General features: G+C 38.9%; 1 pseudogene; it reads left to right on the top strand.

Moving 5' to 3' along the window:
- Positions 1 to 7146: 7146 nt before the first annotated feature.
- On the top strand, positions 7147 to 8477 carry LOC112821540 (DDB1- and CUL4-associated factor 13 pseudogene; annotated as a pseudogene).
- Positions 8478 to 8982: the final 505 nt, after the last annotated feature.

Genomic DNA, 8982 nt, shown 5'->3' with positions numbered 1-8982 from the left:
TCAAAATCCCAGGAATTTTTGGTAGGCTTATATTTGAACAGACTGATATTAACATTCATATTGAAATGTAAAGTATACAGGGGGCCCCTGGGTGGTGCAGTCCATTAAGTATCTGACTCTTGTGTTCCGCTCAGGTCATGGTCTCAGCTTTGTGAGATCAAGCCCCGCCTCAGGTCTGAGCTCAGGAGGAGTCTGAGTTTCTGTATCCCTCTCCCTCTGCCCCTCCCTGTGCTGGTTCTCTCTTTCTCTCTCTCAAATAAAGAAATAAATCTTTAACAAATATATAAAGTATCCAGAATAGACAAAACAACATTGAAAATAAAAGAATAAATTTGGAGGACTTTATAGTACTTTTTATTAACATAAATTAGCACGGGGCTCCTGGGTGGCTCAGTAGGGTAAGCGTCCAACTCTTGATATCTGCTCAGGTCTTGATCTCAGGGTTGTAAGTTCAAGTTCCACATTGGGCTTCACTCTGGGCATGGAGCCTACTTAAAAATATATATATATAAATAAATTAGCACATTTTGTAAACTGGTATAACGTTGTGTAGTAATGCTATAGCTGGGAAAGAAAACTAGTAAACTTGAAAAAACACACATATCCTGTGACTTAGTCTTTCCATTTCTGAGAGTATTCCTTATAAATCTGCATGTTTATATGCAAAAAGAAACAAAATGCAAGAATGTTCAAAGCAGCATTTTTCACATTTTCCAAAAACTGAAAAGAGCCCTTTCATAGTAAAATGGATGAATGAATTGCCATATCAATAAACCATAGAATGTTACACAGCAATGAAAATTAATGAACTAATTCTATGTGCAACAATATGGCTGAAACTTACAATCTCAATAGTGAATGGAGAAGAGCAAGTTATAGAAAATATATGCAGCATAATTACATTTATGTAGTATTCCAAAGAGGCAAAACTCAAGTATTTTGCTTGGGGATGCATACACAAGAACTAAAACTAAAGAAAAGGAATTGCTTATAAACAGTGTCAAGATAATGGTTACCCCAAAGGAGAGGGAATGGTGGGAGGAGCCACATGTGGGAGTTCTGGAATGTTGCTATTATTCTTTTGCCTGACATATTATATTTCCATGAGTTTGGCTTATAGCTGTTTTTTAAACTGAAAACACACTTTTTACACACTTTATTAGACACATACATTTATTCTATTTTATAATGTAAGAGTTTAAAAAACAAAAACCACAAGTCTTTGTAAAACCTAAGGAGAGGTGTTCGGGTTCCTTTCCTGGCCTGGGCCAGACCTTGTGATTTTAAAGCCTAAGCATTAGTCTCTTATGAGGTGTCATAGGGCCTATTGGCAAAAGGGTTGTGTTGGGGAATGGCGTACACATTTTTAAGCTTATTCCAGCGCTACTCCTGTGTCAAAAGTTGGCTCTCCAAAAATCTCTATTCCTGCTTCTTACACTCACCTATACCTACAGGCTAAAAACTCAGGTCTCTAGACTATGACTCACAAGCGTTAAGAGAAAATGTAGTGCTACTTGGAGCTGGAGGTAAAGACTCCTAACTGGAGTGTAACCAGTCATGATGGAACACTTCACCTACTCAGTGGAGCCTGCAGATTGTCCCTTCGTGCGAACTGACAGCACCTCAGAATGCTGGATTGATTCAGCAGTGAAGCAGGGAAAACTGTGTCCAAGTGAAAATTATCTGATACACAAAAATTCTCTAAATTGCTATAATGGTAGAGAAATGTTATGGTTGGTGCAAAAGTAAGTCATTACTGGAGGCAAATGACTGAACTAAAGAAATTTGATTTCCCCTGGCTTTTAACTTCATGGGTGGCTGCCTGCAAGAAAACTCAATATATCTCTAAGACTTCTGCCTCTTTGCCAATGTGACTGAAATCAGCCCATAAAAGCCAAATGATTTCATTCCACAAGAAAGTAGGAAAATATTGGAAGGGTCTATTTTTAATAGAAATTCAGAATTCCTTGAAGGCTATGGTTTCTTTGTCAAATTAGTTAGTGGAATCATAAATATTTCCATTTCTTATGCATACAAAGGAGAACATTTGATCCCCAGCTGAAAGAGGTCAGTCTGAGATGAAGCTTACAAAGTAAACATCACCAGATGATGACATACAGGAGAACTAGGTCTGGTCACTTGAAAAATGCTTGCTTAATGTCCACAATAGCCAAACCATTGAAAGAGCCGAGATGTTCATCAACAGAGGAATGGATAAAGAAGATGTCGTATATACATACAATGGAATATTACTCAGCCATCAGAAAAGATGAATACTTACCATTTACATCAACATGAGTAGAACTGGAGGGTATTATGTCAAGTGAAATAAGTCAGTCAGAGAAAGACAATTATATGGTTTCACTTATCATATGTGGAACATAAGAAACAGTGCAGAGGACCTAAGGGAAGGGAGGGAAAACTTAATGGGAAGAAATCAGAGAGGGAGAAAAACCATGAGAGACTCTTAACTATGGGAAAGAAACTGAGGGTTGCTGGAGGGAAGATGGTTGGGGGGATGGGGTAACTGAGTGACAGGCATTAAGGAGGGCACGTGATGTGTTGAGCACTTATGTTATATGCAACTGATGAATTACTGAACTCTACCTCTGAAACTAAAGATGTACTATATGTTGGCTAATTGTATTTAAAGAAAAAAAAAAAGAAAAGTGCTAGCTTCTGCAATTAGAAAAATTGATATTAAGGGAAAAACTAAGGGAAGATTCCAGTACCCATTCTGGTTTTAATTTCAGTTCCAGGTTGGCAAAGTCATGGGTTTGTTGGATCTAGGGGAAAAGTTATTGTCTAGAAAGGATCAGGGATCATTGGTGTCTCCATTGGTGTGCTCTGGCTCAACATTCTAAAGGCAGGGTCAATAGGATATTAGGGGAGATCTAGACATGACTCCCTGAGCTTTCTCCCAATGGGAAAGCAGTCCGCAATTACAGATTGGAAGTGAAATGTGGGGATAACAGCTCAATTAAAGAGTAAACTGCTTGTGGCCATGGACCATGCCTTTCTTTCATTCCTCTGTTTCCTAACCAAATTTGCACTTCCTAATACAGTATTCCTGTGGATCATCCACTCAACAATTATCAATTTGCTGAAAACTAGGCAACTTGCTTATTGTGGGAGAAAGCAAGAGTATGGGATATAAGTACTTTTTCCTATAGTCATGACATCAGTCGACTCTATATAGATCTGAGAAGCTAGCACTTCCATTTCAAACCACAAAAAAGATATCTTGCTTACATTAAGATTTACCTTAATCTAGGAAGGTGATCATGAAAAATTATTACCATGATTGCTTCAGTCCCCTATAAATATTGAATGGTTTTCGCATCTTCCTATAACCACTTGGCCCATGTTTAAGAGAAGCAAGAAGAAAAACAGCCCATGGGGGTAAAATCTGTTGTACTTTAGCTACATCCTGACTCAGCTGACTTAAATAAAAAAGCCCTTTACTGACTTATCTAACTGCAACCCCAGAAATGGGGTGAGCTTGAGGATGACCATCAACTCGTGGCTCTGGCTCTGTTTCTCTGCAATTTCCCTGGCTGTGTCCCCTTCTAAATAATGACTACATCTTTGTGCTCCTTCTCTCATGGAGAAAAATGCCTGTAGTGGTTCCTGCCTTCACATCCATAAGCCACAAGAAAAAAAGAAGAAAGAGGAAGAAAGAAAATACTCTTCTCAAAGACTTTTAAGCAAGTATCCCAAGATCCATCCTGACTGGGTTGTTTATATTACCTGTTCATCTCTGGACCAGTGATTGTGGGTGGAGGAATGAAGTGGATTAATTAACACAAGCCAAGAAGGCTCAGCCTTGAAGCCAGGCAGAGTCCATTCTCCTCACGATTTGCTAAATGAGTAAGAGTAGAAGGCTGAACCAAAATTTAGAGGTCTAGGAAAGAGAAACATTATTCTGGGCAGGCAACCAAAAAGAGAGAGAGAGACTAAGAAAGAAAGAAAAATAGCAATAGTTCTCTAGTTTGGCTGCATATTAGAATCATCTGGGGGCATTTGCAAATCCTTATGTCCAGACCAAAACACTGGGCCAAATACGTCAGAATCTCTAGAGGGAAGGGAGAGGGCAGGAGTTCTCAAGCCCCCACGGTTGATTCCAGTGTGACTGCAATGAGACCATTGCATTGCATGGAAAGAGTTTATTACAGGAAGACAGAACTAATATCTGTCAGCTTCTCTCCTCACGTGGGGATTTTGGAGAGAGATGAGTTGGTTTTATTCCCCAAGCTCTGGCAGCTTAAAGCCACCTGAGCTGACAGTTGTATTTCCCCTTACAAAGGGGCTTACACATAGTGGAATTATACTTTTCTAGCCTCACAATGAACAACACAAAGGTTACAACAGTGGCTAAATCCCACGTGGGAAGCACAGAGAAGGCCATTGTAAGCACTGCTTTCCCAGAGTGACAGAAAATAGAGGGGGATTACAGATGGGTTTAAAATACTGTTTCCTTCCTGCCACCATTAGCGGTGTTTGTAGAGTGTGCAACCTTGCATCCCTGAGCCCAGCGCGGTCAGCTGGGGCATGGCTTTGTTTTGTTTTGTTCTTTGGTTCTCATCACTGTCCTTTCATCCATTCACTACTCATTTTCTCACTCTGTTTGCTATTCTGGATCCTATGGCTTCCCTCCTGAGAATTTACCAGAGCAATCAGGCTGAATTACAAGAGAGAAACCAAAACCCCCTTCAGAATTTCCTGCTTTTCTTTCTTCTTCTTTTGGGGAGGAGGGAGCTGTAAGAGGAATAAAAATTTTCTTTCTTGTTTGACTTCTAACACTGCTTGGGCTCCGTGTTGGAAAGTTTTACCTTCTCTTTCAATTTGTTTTTAAAGGAAGATTACAACAAACAAAACTTCATGACGAAACAATTTTCCAGAATGCAAGAGTCACTCAGACTGTAATTTTTCAAAGACCCAGGCTGGGACACATTCTCATGAAATTATCAGAGCACTAGGAAAAGAGAAGACCCTCAAAACTTCCAGAGAAGTAACATATTAAGTCTCAAGCAAAAGATAGGGAATTATTGTGGCAAGGGACTTCTCAACAGCAACTTTGCTAACAGGAAGATAATGTTCTTCCAAATACTGGAGTAAACATTCTCAAAATTATCAGTAAGTGTGAGGTGTATTGTAAGCAGGTATGGAAACAAGAACATAGAAAAAGTCAAATGATTAGAAAGTGAGAAGAGCACATTTAGTAGAGCCACCTTAATGGGTAAGGGAACAGGATCCTGGGGCGCCAGGAATTTTCCCAAAAGAAGTTTAAGGGTCTTTAATCTAGTGCTTCACCATCAACCGAAATCAGCCGCTTCCTACTTCTTGCTATATTCTTTCTCCTCTTCTGACTATCCGTCTTCCTTTTCACTCCTTTCTTTATACTTGTTGGTTTTTCAATTTCTTTTTCTTATATGAGTTGCTGGTCTTTTAAACATGCACTGGTTCAAATTTTTGAGAGATGAAACTTGATTTCTTCTGCTTGTCTTTTCATGGCAAGGCACATGATAGGTCGCTGTGGACTAATCAGGTTCTCACCCCCTGATTGTCAACTGAAGGTGGTGGGAGGATATAAAACATTTAAAACTGTGGCAAATTTGTCTTGTGTGGCAAGGGCAATGAACAAGGCATTTTTACTTTGAGCAGTGGTCCTTCACCTTATTAGAGCTTATTAGACATGCAGATTTGGAAGGCTTCACCGCAGATCTACTCATTCAGAAACTCTGAGGGTGAGTGTCAGTCATCTGTGTTTTGGCAAGCCCTATGAATGATTCTGATACACACTAACATTTGAAAACCAGAGCCTTATCAGGGGCTATCACAATATTATTGAATATTTGGTTTACATAATCTCTGTATCTAAAGTTTTCCAGTGATAAAAGGCAACATTACTTCCTTTTCATTTTTTTTTCTGAAAATGTAATGGAATTTTATATATTATCTTTCCTTAGCTATGGGTTGTGCATGGATGGAAGGCAGGTGTATAATTAGATGAATGCACATTCTCCAATGAGACAACACTAATACACCCAAAACTTCCAGCACATTTTATAAATGCTGTAGGTAGCAATAAAAGTTTCCTTGTGTTTCTAGCCATGAGAAACTCATTCCTTTTGGTTTACTTTGACCGACTCTCCCAGTCATAAATCCATACTCTTCCCACTAGAGTAATACAGAATGAATTTAGATTGGACTCTCACTTACTGAGAATCTAGTATATGCCTTGTTATCTCTTTTAGATCTCCCAATTACTCTGTGCATTAGGCATTTTTACACCCTCTCTGTGTGTAAGTCCTTGGAACATTTGTAGACACCCTTATGTATCTCTTTCCAAGCAAAACAGCCCTAGCTCTGTCAGTTGCTTCTTTTATGATATGATTTTAAAGCCTTTCAAAATTCTGGTTGCTCTTCCTAGATGCTCAGTTCCTCATATTTCAATATTTAAATACTACACATGTAAGCAATGGTCTGACACATGTGGCACATTACCTCCTTTATTCTGGACACAGTATTCCTATTAGAGAAACCTAAAATTATCCTCAATTCCCAACCATATAACTGTGGTTCATATAAACTGATGTCATCAGAGGTCTCCCCTGACATGATTTTTTTTAACTGAAGTGTATTTTACATCTGTTCCTATTAAATATCATTTTAGTAGTTTTAGTCATCATTCCAATCTGTCATGATTTCTTTGAACTTTGATTCTATCTTCCTTTCTTTTTATTAGCTATTCCTCCCATATGTCTATCATCTGCAAAGCTTATAATCGTGCTTTTATGTCTTTGTTCAAGTTGTTGATAAAAATGTTGGGTAGAACAGATTCCTATAATAATGCACATAATACTAATATTTTATATTTGCATGGTGCTAAAGCCTTCACAAAGCATATTCATATACATGATCTCATTTGATACTATAATCCTGGATGGTAGGAAGGGCAACCTTATTTGCTTTTCCTCTCATTATGGATAAAGAAATGATGCGAAGAGAACATGAGTCACACGACTAGTGGTAGAGAGTTACTAGTATAACTTAAATGTTTTAACGAGGCTTTTGTTTAAGGAGGCAGCAGTAACCCAAACATGAAGGAAAGGCTTGGGGAGTCAGGGACAACTAGCAGGAAAGATGAAAGCGAAGATGCTGAGCCAGAACCCAGACAACTATGTCTGCGAAATCAAGCTGGACTTAAAAGAATTCCAAGAAACTATGACCTTTTTACATTTTCTTGAGGTCCCACAAGAATACTTAAGAACTTTAAATACACCAAACTGGAATGTGTATTTGCAATACCATTCTTTGCTTTCCTGGATGGTCACCAGGACGGAGTCAGTGGCTTGGCAAGCATCCAAAGAGCATGGCTACTGCCCTTCCTGGGGCATGTGATGGAGAGGTTAGAATTTGGAACTTGACTAAATGAAAATGTATCTGTACAATACAAGCACATGAGGGTTTTGTACAAAGAATATGTACTGACTTTTGTGGGACTTCTTTTTCTACTATTGGTGACGACAAACTGTGAAGGAGTGGAAGATGGACGGACCAGGCTATGGGGAAGAGGAGAAACCGTTGCACATCACATTAGGAAAGACAGGGTATGTGGGACTTGATCATCACTGGAAAGAGACTGTTTTTGCCTCATGTGGACAGCAAGTAGACATATGGGATGAACCAAGAACAAGTCCTATATGTCCAATGTCCAGGGGATTTGACAGGAAAACTAGTGTTAAATTTAACCCAATTAATACATTTATCTTGGAAAGTTGTTCTTCTGATGGGAATATAGTACTATATGAGACGAGGCACACCAGTCCTCTGAAAAAGAGCATCTTAGATATGAGAACAAATACATTTTGTTGGAACCCTATGGAAGCTTTCATTTTTACTGCTGCAAATGAAGATTAGAACTTCTATAGTTTTGATATGCATGCATTGGACATTCCCCTAATGGTACATATGGATCATGCCTCTGTGGGGCTTGATGTGGATTACTTTCCCACTGGGAAGGAGTTATGTCTGCTAGTTTTGATAAATCTATTTGAATCTTTCCTGTGGACAAAAGCAGAAGCAGGGAAGTCTATCACACAAAGAGAATGCAACATGTGATCTGTGTAAAATGGACTTCTGACAGCAAATATATTATGTATGGATCTGATGAAATGAACATTTGTCTATGTAAAGCTAATGCTTCTGAAAAATTGGGTGTGCTTCCATCATGAGAAAAAGCAGCCAAAGATTACAACCAGAAGTTGAAGAAGAAATTTCAACATCATCCTTATATAAAACACATTGCTTCTCACTGAGATCTACCAAAATCTGTCTACAGCCAGATTCAGGAACAGTGCATCATGAAAGAAGCTCATCAATGAAAGGAAGTGAATCGTCTCAAACATAGCAAGCCTGGATCTGTGTTGATTGTGTCAGAGAAATAGAAACACAGAGTGGCAATTGTGAAATAACGCTTGATATTCCTACCAATCCTGATATATAATTATTTGTTGCATTTTTAAAAATGATTTATTTATTTCGGAGGAGAGGGGGAGGAGCAGAGGGAGAAGAATACATTAAGTAAAGAGCCTGATGAGGGGCTCAATCCTACAACCCTGAGATCATGACCTGAGCCAAAATCAAGAGTTGGAAGCTTAACCAACTGAGCCACCCAGGTGCCCCTATTTGTTACATTTTGATTTACAAATTCTGCAAGTAAAAGTACTGGCTTTTCTGAACCACTAAGGGTAATGGAGAAAAGGTGACAGCAGATCTGAGTTTTCTAGGACAAGCATGAGTTAGCCAGATAGACATGAGGGATAAAGGGCATTCCAGGCCAGAAGAGTAATTATATAATGACCAGAGGTATGGGTATGGGGGGAGTGTTAGAAGATGATGGAGAATTAGGCGGAGACACATAATTTAGGAATGTTTTCTTTTACTGATGGTATCACCCTACTTGTAATGTTAATTAAC

The sequence above is a fragment of the Callorhinus ursinus genome, unplaced genomic scaffold (assembly GCF_003265705.2).
Source record: "Callorhinus ursinus isolate GAN/ISIS: 27379988/994484 unplaced genomic scaffold, GSC_fseal_2.0 scaffold1, whole genome shotgun sequence".
NCBI classification, from domain to species: Eukaryota; Metazoa; Chordata; class Mammalia; order Carnivora; family Otariidae; genus Callorhinus; species Callorhinus ursinus.
Note: the sequence above shows the minus strand (reverse complement) of the source record. Positions and strands in the feature narration are given on the sequence as shown.